Source organism: Leptonychotes weddellii, chromosome 4 (assembly GCF_054177405.1).
Source record: "Leptonychotes weddellii isolate Sample4059 chromosome 4, ASM5417740v2, whole genome shotgun sequence".
NCBI lineage: Eukaryota > Metazoa > Chordata > Mammalia > Carnivora > Phocidae > Leptonychotes > Leptonychotes weddellii.
The window spans coordinates 140,078,271-140,090,636 of record NC_138372.1 but is presented as its reverse complement, the minus strand read 5'-3'; the positions used below and the strand labels follow the sequence as shown (position 1 = coordinate 140,090,636).

General features: G+C 40.9%; 1 protein-coding gene across 1 annotated transcript in view; it reads right to left on the bottom strand.

The window, feature by feature from the left end:
- The window catches only part of ATP6V1C1 (ATPase H+ transporting V1 subunit C1), a 41,978-nt gene extending 32,715 nt beyond the window's left edge, over positions 1–9,263 (bottom strand). Inside the window, exon 1 of the mRNA XM_006744632.3 lies at positions 9,088–9,263. The gene's annotated coding sequence lies outside the window, so the exon portion shown is untranslated. The remainder of the gene's footprint in view (positions 1–9,087) is intronic.
- Positions 9,264–12,366: the final 3,103 nt, after the last annotated feature.

Genomic DNA, 12,366 nt, shown 5'->3' with positions numbered 1-12,366 from the left:
GCACTCATTATAAAAGTACTGTTTAATGCGTTGACAAACGTATACACTTGTGGAACCACCACCACAATCAAGATTAAAAACATTTCTGTCATCCCAAAGCCTTCCCTTACACCCAATCCCAGTCAATTCCTACTGCACTGCCAGCCCTGGACAGATGCTGATCTGCTGTCACACTATAAATTAGTTTTGCCTGATCTAGAAGTCCACTGTAAATGGAAAATACATTATATATTCTTTGTATCAGACTCCTTTTGCTCAGCAGATCTTTGATATTTATCCATACTGTGGGTATCAGAAGTACACTGTTTTATGCTTACTATTCATTACATGAATGTACTACAGTTGGCTTATTTATTTGTCTGTTGATGGACATTTAGACTGTTTCTGGTTTGGGGCTATGGACAGCAAAGGTGCTGTGAACATTCCACTACAAAGCTTTCTGTGAAAATATATTTTCATTTCTCTTGGATAAACATCAAGAAGTGGAATTCCTGAGTCGAATAATTAGCATATACTTAACTTCATAAGAAGCTGCCAAACTGTTTTCCAAAGTAGATACATTAACTAGGTATGCAAGTTCCAGTTGTTATACTGCTCACCAACACTTAGTGCTGTGAAGTGTTCAATTCTGCTAATTTACCAATTTTTTCTTTTATAATATATGCTGTGGCATAAGAAAAATTTGCCTATTCCACAGCTTGGACTTCACTGAGCTTCTTCAATCTGTGTTTAGTTTTCATCAAATCTGAAAAAATTTCATCCATTATCTTTTTCAATTTTTTTTTCTGCTCCCCTTTCCCTTCTTTTGAGGCAAAAATCACATGTTGAACCACCCAACATTGTCCCACAGGTCAAAAAGCTTCTATCCATTTTTTTCAGTTGTTTTTCTATGCTTCAGTTTGGGTACACTCTTGCTCTATGTTTTAGATTGCTGAACTTTTCTTTAGAGTATTCTGCTATTCATCTCATAAAGTGAATTTTTCACCCTAGATGTATTTTTCAGCTTTTTAAGTTCCATTTTTTTAAAAGTAGGCTTCAAAGCAAAGCTTGACTATAGTTATGCTGTGAGCACAACAATGAAAATGTATTGCTTTGGTAATAAGGGGAGAAATGTTCACTTCTGTTTAAAAAAAAAAAAAAACAAAAACAGGGGCGCCTGGGTGGCTCAGTCGTTGGGCGTCTGCCTTCGGCTCAGGTCATGATCCCAGGGTCCTGGGATCGAGTCTCTCCCACTCCCCCAGCTTGTGTTCTCTCTTGCTATGTCTCTCTCTGTCAAATAAATAAATAAAATCTTTAAAAAAAAAAACAGTGCCTGAATAAACATACCATACATTCATACACATATAATTAATTTGGAAATGTATGACATGGTAACATGATTGATAAGATATAAATTCATTTTAAAGCATTAAGAAGATGTAACTTGCCATTATTAATATCCCCAGTATTGCTAGTTCTATATTACAGAAATGATTTCTGTTCTGTGGCACTTAGAAACCCTATATATCAACCCACTTTTTGCATGTTTTCTATGGCAGGTTATAAGCTTAAAAAGTGAAAAGCAATATGAAATATGAAATCAAGTACAGAACAAAACAAAATCTGAGTAAACTCTTGCTGGGCTCAAGAAATGCAAATTTTTATTTAATTTATGAAGGAGAGAATACAGAAGATTTTAAATGCCCTATATAAACATAGTGGGTGGCTTTGTGACTACAATGTAGAGTCCGGATTCATTCCCAAAATATCCCCTTGAAAAATTTTTCCAGGTCTAAAAATATTGGTGATAGAAGGCTGTATAACTCACAAAAATGTATCTCCTAGTTTGCTTCTTTCTTGGAAATAAAACTCAAATCTGCCAGTCTTCACTGTCATCATCACTGGTGTCCTCGTCTGAGTTTTTCTGCCTTACCTTCATAATCTTCCTGAACTCTTATCAATCTTGACCTCAGGCCTGCCTGCCTTTAGTTCTCTTCCTACTTGCCTCTGCTCAGACAGTCCATTTTGCACAAAACTTCTCTTCCTGTCTTAACCAACTCAAACTTTCCTTAACAAAAAGGTTTTCCCAACTAAGCCTAACCATGCACTAAATCCATTATTATAATCCCAAACCAGTATGTTCCCGTCAGTACGTTCTCCTTCAACCCGTTTAAACCCATGTAATTAACTGCATTAAAGCAGACATCTATTTGGTGTTTTGTTACGTATCTCTTGCTTGACTATAACTGTTTTCAATTTAGGGTCATATCATTCATGTCACCAAATGTTGTAGGTGCTTAAGTTTTCAGAACTGTGGTAGGATCTAAAAGCAAAACAAATAAAATGCACTCCCTATCTCGAAGGAGCTTACAAACACGTGCACACAGGTCTGTGTAAGTAAGTAGGTCTCTGTGTGCTGATAGGGGTGGGAGGAAAACTTAATGCAGATGACAATACAAAAAAGAAAAATCGAGGCAGAATACACTGGAGGGGCTCCTGGGTAGTTCAGTCGATGAAATGTCTGACTCTCGATTTCAGCTCAGGTCATGATCTCAGGGGTGGTAGATGAAGCCCCAAGTCAGGCTCTGTGCTCAGGGCAAAACCTGCTTGCGATTCTCTCCCTCTCTCTCTCTACTGCCCCGCCCCCCTGCTTTTGCATGTGTGCATGCACATGCACTCTTTCTCGAATCTTAAAAAAAAAAAAAAAAAGACTACATTGGAGCACAAGAGAAACACTGGTCCAATTTTTTTTTTTTTTAAAGATTTTATTTATTTATTTGAGACAGAGAGAATGAGATACAGAGAGCATGAGAGGGAGGAGGGTCAGAGGGAGAAGCAGACTCCCCGCCGAGCAGGGAGCCCGATGCGGGACTCGATCCCGGGACTCCAGGATCATGACCTGAGCCGAAGGCAGTCGCTTAACCAACTGAGCCACCCAGGCACCCAACACTGGTCCAATTTTTAAAATATTATTTTGTCTGACTGCAATAAGGATGCTGCTTAAAAAAAAAAAAAAAACAGTTAACAATTATTTTTCAAAACGGGAGAAAGGAAAGGAGAGAAAGGAAAACCTGGGTACAAAGCTCTGTTTATTTACTGTGTCAACCCACTACTGGGAATTTGAAGGCTGTAGATTATTTTCCTACCACAACTGACTTGAATATAAAAAACAGTAAAGCAATAACCATCACAACAACATAAAAGGTTAGGATAATAAGCTCAAAGAGAGACCTGCTGGCATCTCTTCTTGAAAGTGTGAGCCCTTGGGCGCCTGGGTGGCTCAGTCGTTAAGCGTCTGCCTTCGGCTCAGGTCATGATCCCAGGGTCCTGGGATCGAGCCCCGCATCGGGCTCCCTGCTCAGTGGAAAGTCTGCTTCTCCCTCTCCCACTCCCCCTGCTCGTTCGTGTTCCTGCTCTCGCTATCTCTCTATCAAATAAACAAATAAAATCTTTAAAAATTTTTTTCACAATAAATTAAAACTGAAGGTGGTTTATGTGCAAAACAACCTCCTTTTCAGTACTTGAAAATACCAAGCTTACTAAAGTGGCCTATTTCAACAAGCGCAAGAAACACCTCAGATGTTAGTGAAATATCAATCACACAGCCTTCCAACTGCAATACATCAACTTTTAAGAGAATTCATCAATGCAAAAGATTTACCACAATCCATTCATTTTAAAAAGTTGCCACATCCTACCCCAGAAACTGTTAACACCATACAAATAAAAAACAAGAACAACTATTTCCTCTTTGAATGTTAAAATTCTACCCATCAAAACAGAAGCATCTTAATTGAGATTGTGGGAAGGGCTTACTGGTAATAAAACTTGTTTAAAAGTTTCCAATAACTAAAAGGGGAATTTTACCTTTCAAGGAGTAGTTTCATGATTCATACAGAATGAAATTTTGAAACTGTCAGAACATACACCTTCTTTAAATAAACCTCGATTTTTGCTTTTTATTTTCAACTGACATATTTAAAATTGCTCTATAATCCCATTACAGATTACCTGAATTTCATGCCATAAATACATTTAAAGATGGAAGACAATTTTATCTTTAATAGACATATTTTATAAACTACCATCTTTTTTTTAAAAAGATTTGAGAGAAAGGAGAGCACATGCGCACATGAGCGAGGGAGTGGGGGGTGGGCAGAGAGAAAGAATCTCAGGCAGACTCCCAGCTGAGCACAGAGTCCAATGCAGGACTCAATCCCAAAACCTACGAGATCACGACCTGAGCGGAAATCAAGAGTTGGATGCTTAACTGACTGAGCCACCTAGGCGCCCCTAAACTACTACCTTTTTATTTCACAGTTGGCTAAAAATAAATTTGTAAAAGCCAAGCCTTAACTTTTACATAGATATCAGTCATAAAAACTGAAATGTGGGGGGGTGGGGGGGGGTGGAGGTGGATGGTGTTAGGGTGTCTTAGGGAAAATATCTTGTAATTTCTAGTAAAGCTAGATGAAGACAGGAGGGCATTGTACACCTATTACTGAAAGTAATCATCAGGACCTTCTGAGCTCCCAGAGACTTCCTCTCTGCCACAGGCAACTCAGCAATGACCCAAGGAACAAACAATTCTTTCCATGCCAGGGGAATCCCTGGATCTACACTCATGGCTCCCAAAGTGTTACTTCCCTTTTACTTTGGGCTGGTATTTTGTAACAGTAATTGGACCACAATACCACATTCCACCAGAAGATGCCTATATCTCTAACACAATGTAGCCTGAAATTCATCAAGTTACAGACTTAAAACAAGTTAGTTTTTCCCAGTTCATCACTCCAGTAAGCTTGAGATTCTGTTTATTGATAGTGACAACCACTTACTGAATATGCACTATGTGATAAGCACTTCAGTATGCTATGCAATTTTGTGTTCAACTTCTTCAAAGATGTTATTACCACTCCCACTTGTAGATCAAAGAACAGTTAATGAAATTATCTGCCCAAGATCACACAGCTAGTGACCATACACATTTTACATGCTAGTTTATTAAAATACTACTCTTAACTTCTATACCCCCAACAACTAACAGTGCCTGTCACTTAACAAGCACTCAAATATCTGTCCAACAAATGAGTGGTAGCACCACATGCAAGTGTTTTGTAACCAAATGGTATCTCTCTCCCCCAGGAGTTTGGAAACGTATGGGAACATTTTAGATCGTCCCAACGTGGAGGCTACTAGCTGCATTTAGTGGATGGGGACCAAACAACAGACCGTCCTGTCCAAAATGCCAGTAACACCCATACAGAAACATTAAGCGATAGCCTGGTTCATAACGAAAACCCTTCATGGTAAAGTTAATCCAACTGTTAATCAGTTTAGTTTATAAATAACTTCCTATTCACTGGTAGTTTGCTTAAAAATACACTAGTTTCTTTTTATAAAACACCATTTTTGCACTTACCTGGCATTTCATTTTCAAATATACACACAACTCATTTTAGATAAAAAGCTAATGCTCTTTTATCCTCTGATGTAACCAAAGCACCTCTCCTCTACTGCTCACCTGGCTCCTTTTTGAACTCAATAAATGTATAGCAGATTTACACAGTGATATAACATTAGAAGTAGATTTACCACTAGAAAATAACTTTGCTTCATTATCAAGAATATAGTTTGAAATTTCTGGTTCCAAGGGTCACTCGTGTCAATAAGAAATTTTAAAATGCCCTGGGTCATCGCCTGAGCTATCTTTCCAAGGGCACTATAGTAATGGCTTCTACTATGTCTTTTTTTTTTTTAAAGATTTTATTTATTTATTTGACAAAGAGAGAGGGAACACAAGCAGGGGGAGTGGGAGAGGGAGAAGCAGGCTTCCTGCGGAGCATGGAGCCCGATGCTGGGCTTGATCCCAGGACCCCGGGATCACGACCCGAGCCGAAGGCAGACGCCTAACAACTAAGCCACCCAGGCGCCCCAGGCTTCTACTACGTCTTTAAAATGTCAATGAAATGGGAATCTAACATGAATTAGTTTACAACGAAAATAGCATATAATTTCTCATCAAAAGGGTGAAAAAGATTGACTTCCGCAGACAGATCAAAATATGTACAAGAACAAAATTTAACTAGGAGATACTTGTAGCTATCCCTAAACAAGTTCAATAGGAAGACTGCTTCGGAACCGGTGGACTCCAAGGAGATCCTTCTGCAAAGGTTTATTCTGGCATTCCAGTTTTGCTCTTTGGCCAATGGAATTATTTCATGAGTTATGGAAATAATCACAGAACAAAATTTTTGAAGCTCTAAATTTTCTTTTTAGGTTGTAAAAGCCAATGTAAGTGAGGTTCCTAATACTGATATGCCAAAAGTTAAAAACAAGTATCTCCTGCCCAGTTCTAAAAGCAGAATTACATTAACTACCTAGCTCTCAGCATTTACTTCAGTCAGATCCCGAGTACTGTTTCCTTAGATTTTATCTAGTCCCTGCAAGATACACCAAAAGAGAAGAAGATCCGGGAGTTCTGAGACACAACCCCAAGGCTCGGTCTTCAGCAGAACTTGAGACTTGCTTATTGCCAAAGAACCGTGATTGACAACCTGAGCACTGTGCGCTCCACTTTGCTGCTTATTATCTCCTCCAGCAGAACTGTAAATTGACTAGCTTTACCCAAGCTTACAGAAAAGCAGTTTTTAAAGCACTGACCACCACTGCCAAATCCCTTGAAGGTGTCCTACTAGAAAAAGTACACCAAGAGTGCTAACGTGCTGAATCAAAGATTACAACGTACTTCAGCCAACTCATCCTCTCTAGATGTGATTATGGGTAAGTATTATGTAGGTAATCAGCAGGAACAGGACACCAGCAGTCAGCACACTGTGAAAGTTCTGCCAGACTGAGACAAACCTGTTTCTAGTTCCAAGGTTCTAGATAGGTTCCCATCTATAAAATGAAATGCATTTTCATCTACTCTCTCTCAAAGATCTGTGAGAACAAAATAAACATGAAAGTTAATTGAGTCTACCCTGTTACTACTATTCAATAAAAGGTATTCTGGAGGAGTAACATTACCAAAGGATAAGTCTGGAAGGCCAAAACAGATTTTTGCAAAGGAATCTCCAGTCACCCACCAAATGATCCAGCCTCCCCTGTCCTCAGGACTGCTTAGGGGGTAGTTATAACTACCCTCAGTGAAGGGTCAAAATAGAATCTAATCATTCTTCCCCTTCCCCAACTCCTTAGCTCCTCTGAAAGTGAATACGGTTAAACCTTCTCCTTAATTCCTTTAGTGGAGAGAGAAGGTATCCTGCCTTCAAGTCCTTCAGTGGCTCTCCATTTCCTACAGGAGGAAACTATTAAATTGCTTTGCCATCTCTTGGCAGGAATTACAACAATGACCTCCTGAAGTGGTTTCCCCTCATTCAGTTTTGCACCCTCCACATTCCCAACAAAATTTTATTTTTAAAAACCACGTCTAACTCAACTCTACTGCCTATCATCTTCACTGGCTTCCCTTTGCTTTTAGGATAAAAGCCCTGCTGGGCCTGATCCCAGCTTTCCCCTGCCTGCCTCTCTCACATAGTTCTCTGCATATTCAACCCTGCTAGTCCTCCTACAATGTCTCAAAAGCTTTATTCCTCTTCACATCTCAGGGCACTGACATACGCTGTTCCTTCTGTCTGGAATGTTTTTACTCACACCTTCACATCCTTTTTAGCCGCTTTTCAGGTACCAGTTTGGAAGTCATATGCTCCAAAAGCCTCCTTTGAACTCTCTATAAAGACCATGTCCTTTACAAACTCTCTCACACCACTGTTATTCCTTCCAAGCACATTTCACACGTGCATAATTATTTATTAAGACCCATCTCTCCTCCACTCCACTGGAAGCTCTAGGAGAGTGATCCTGTTTTCTAAACCTTCACACCAGCATAGCACTTGGTATATAGCTCAATATATATCAGTTGAATGAATGAGTAAATATCATTCAAAGTCTTCATTATCTGATCCCAACTTTATTTTTCACTTTTCTGGAATCCAAATACACCATAAACCTGGGCTTCTGACTCCCCTAGGAGTACTCTTTCTTTTCATCTTCAGGCCTTCAAATCCTGTGCCTTTCCCTGCCGAGAAAGTTCTCTTTTCTCTCCACCTGTTCAAATCCTACTGGCTTGCAAAGACCCAATCCCCGTTATCTTTCCTCCAGGATATTTCCTGATTAGTGTCAGTTCATACCTCTGTCCCTGCTCCACAATTCCAAAGCATTTAGCAATTTTTTTGATAATTACATATAACCTCATAGTACTTCAATGTGTCACGTGTGTGTGACTTATCTCCCCAACACTGGTGCGAACTCCTAAGGCTGGACTGTTTACACCCCCACTCCTGCACTCCGAGAGCAGTGCTAAGTACTGAGCTCTCACTGAAATACTTGATCTTTCCCTAACATACCAGATTTTTCCTCCGAAAAGAGTATCAGCTTCTCTTTACTCGTTTTCTCAAGTGATTCAATTTGCCGTATGTGACTCTCCCCTCAAGTTCCTTTTCGGGGATTTCTTGCCTACCCTTCCCCCATTCTAATAAAAAATGGTTTGAGTTCTCTGGATTCTTGTTCTTTCCCCTGCCTACAAAGACCCTGCATCCTCTGTGAGAGTCCCCTGCATCCTCTGTGAGAGTCCCCTGCATGTAGTGAGGGGCTCCTAGACCCTTTAAACTGCCATCCCCGCGCTACTCACAAGCGCGTAAGCCCAGTGAAGGCTTCTGAGCTCGCTGTGACCTCACACACACCACCCCAGATCCTCATCTGGGCCACTCTATCACACTTCATCCCTCTAAATCAAGGGGCGTGGATTCGCTCCCCGCCCCCCTTGCAAGGAGAAATGTCCCAGACCCGCAGTGTTTCTCCTTCCTGTCTCGGCTATTCAGTACCCCCAGGGCCATTTCTTTTTCCCTTCTTCCCCTTCCTTAGAAACAGAACCCACGCCCAAGGTTTCAACGAACCGACGCAGAGAAACCAAACACAACCACCCAGCCAGCTCCAACGCCACAGCCTCGGCCCCTGCGCCCACCCCCATCCCTCCCAGACGGCGACCGCACCGCAAGATTCGGCCTGGCCAGGACTCCCCATCCGGGGTAACCATCGCTCACTGACCCAGGAAGGTGTCAAACGACGAAGTGGCTGCACTAACAGGTACGGAGGCGGACAGCCTTGCAGACGTTAACGGCTCAGCGCTCCATCCCTCCCGGACCTAAGCTCCGGCCTCACGGCTTTCTCGACCCCAGCGCCTACAGAGCAAGTCACGTGCCAGCCGGAGCAGTCAGCTGACCGCGGCGCGCGCCGCTTCGCCTACGCGCGCGCCACTGCGCAGCCGCAGCTGCCGTCGCAGCCGCGACCTCCGCGGAGGGGCGGGGCTGGGAGGCTCTCCGGGGAGCCCGGGAGACCCGGGAGGGCTGGCGGCCGCCGTTCCGGGGTGGGTGGGGTTTGTCGCCTCTCCCAGCGTCCTGGCGCCGTCTGGTCCGCCCCCTGGTCCATCCCTAACGTTATCCCACTGTTTCAGATTTCTGTGGGTCAAACTGTCTCTAGCCCCCTACACAGGTTACTCCACTCGGGGTTTTTTTCAGATAGCCCCGTTTTCTGAGTAACATCCTTAATAGTTTACTTCGGCTGATTCACATTTTCCTTCTAGTCCACTTCCAGTTAATTCCATAAGTGTTCCTGGAACATTTACTGTGCACTAGGCATTCTGCTAATTTTTTTTCAGGGTTTATCTACCAGAGCGAATCACTCCTTGCCATGAGAGGGCACGTTATCTAGTTTAGGAGTATGTGTGGCGTGTGATAAACATCACAATAGTTGAAACCACATTACATAATGAGAAACCATGAAAGGTTTCAGAACAAAGCTATGGACAGGGGAAAAAGCATATCCTTTGAGAGGAAGAAGGTAGCAAGCCGCTCTTTTAAACCCTGCATATTCCATTGGCTTGGGAAAATAAGGGGGGTTCTAATTTAGAGTATAGTTTTAGAAACGGTAGAGAACTTTGGGATTTTCTAATGTAGTCCTTTCAGATTTACAGATGAGGAAAGTGAAGAATCAGAGGTCAACAGAGCTGTTTAGCACAAGAGCATAAACATATCTCGTTTTAAATCCTCGTTCTACTACTATCTGTGTGACCTTAGGCCTCTAAAGTTCAGCTTCTTCACCTGTGAAATGGTGGTAATGATACACACCTTTTAGAGGTATTGTGAGGATTGAAGGAAGTATGCATTTAGCACAGTGGCTGGCACATAGAAACACCCAGCAAATGATCACCAGGATTACTGTACATTACAGGACCCAGGTTTTCTGAGCTATCCCATGCCTTTTCTGCTCTTGGGTCCCTGTAGAAATTCAACACAAAATTTCTTAAAGCCTCAGTATTAAACTGGACAGAAAGTAACAACCAACCAAACTATCCCCAACCTGATATTTTTCACCAATTCTGAATGAAGTTCAGGCAATTCCAACAACCAGTTCTATAACACAGCTTTGGAAACTTATCAGGAATTTCAAAAGTTTTATCTGGCTTCACAAAAATGGGCCTAAAAGCAATATTTTGTTGGCTCTGTACTGTCCAATAAAACTTTCTTCAATGATGGAAATGTTATTCTGTCCTGTTGATATGGTATGCACTAGCCTTATGTGGCTACTGAGCACTTGAAATGTGGCAGTGTGACCAAAACTGAATTTTACATTTTATTTCACTTTAATTAAAATTGAAATACACACAGGAGGTTAGTAGCAACTGGTTTGGACAGTGCAATTTTAGGGTCTGCATTTGAAATCTTTTGGGGTTTTTTGTTTGTATGTGGCCCTGAAGCAGAATTCTCCTCTCAGTTTCTTAAATTTTAAACTCAAGTGCATCCACTTCTGTCCTCCTGACACTTTCCAATGTTTTAAACACCATGTTATACTTGAGAGGCAGTGTAATGTAGTGCTCAATAAATGTTAGCTCTATTACTAGGTCTAGCATATCTCATTCAAAAATCTAGCAAGCGTATTTAATATAAGCAGGGCATGATTGCTTCCTAATGCTTCTAATAGTAAGAGAATATGCTTTACAAAAAGAGAGGAAGCTCACTTTTCTATACTACACGTAGGAGTGTGCTAATATGTCAGGATGCCCAGCAGGCATGCCACACTTTTCCCTCCATTTCCAAATACCTACATACTCCCCACGAGGAAGTACGTTTTAAGCTTAAAGGCACTGAAAAAATGCATAGAGAATATCTATTTTTTCCTCATATTTTTTAAGGGAAAAAGATAAATGTTTTAATTAAACAAAGTGGGGGAAGTATTTGAAACTAATAGCACAATAGAAATCAAAGTCACTTCACCCTCCTATAATATTTAAAATATCTTGAAAGTTGGTACTGGCATTCCCCTGAGGAAAGGAATTGTCCTTGCTTAGGAAAATGTCTTGATAAACTAGCAAAATTCAAAGATAAACTGAGCTTGGGTAAATGGAGACAAACCAAGACATAACTAAACTAGTTTCCAGATTGGAAAGAAACAGAATTGGGGTGAAGAAGTGGGAGGAAAGCATAGGGAAGTGAAGGGAAGAGAGAAGAGAAAGGAAGCAACATGATAAAGAGCTTACAAAAACAGGAGTGCTTAGAACTCCATTTGAGATTGCTGTGATGTAAATCTTTTGCCATCTGCCCAAGTTTTTAATAAAGTCTAAGTTCAGATGCTTCATACAAGCTTTTATTTTGTAGAAATTTCTGCTCTCAGGTTACATTACATAAAGAGCTCAAACAAATGGATAAGAACAATCAGTAAGACCCCAACACACAAATGAAGAAAAGACACAAACAATTAGAAGAAGAAATACCACTGCTAAAACATATGAGAAAATATTCACCCTTACTAGTGTTCAAAAATATAAATAGGCCAACGGCGCCTGGGTGCAGTTGGTTGATCGACCTACTCCTGGTTTCAGCTCAGGTCATGATCTCCGGGTGGTGGGATCATGCCTTACATCTGCTCCACGCTCAGAGCTCCATGCTCAGCGTGGAATCTGCTCAGAGTTTGTCTCTCCCTCACCTTCTGCCCCCTCCCCTGCATGTGCACTCTCTCTCTCTCTCAAATAAATAGATAAACCTTTAAAATATATATAGAAATAAGACAATATAAATATCTATAAAAATAATATATAAATATAAGTGAGAACTTATATTAGCAAAGATAGAAATATGTACATAACAGCCAATGCTGGTGAAAATGTGGTAAGATAGACTCCCTTATCCTGCTAGCAGAAATGTAAACTGGTACAACTTTTACCGTCACCAATTTGACTTATGAAAGTGAAGGCTTAAAAATGTTCATTTATTTGCTCTACATTAGGGTGGAAATAATTCACAAGATAGGAAAATATTTATGCAAAATATG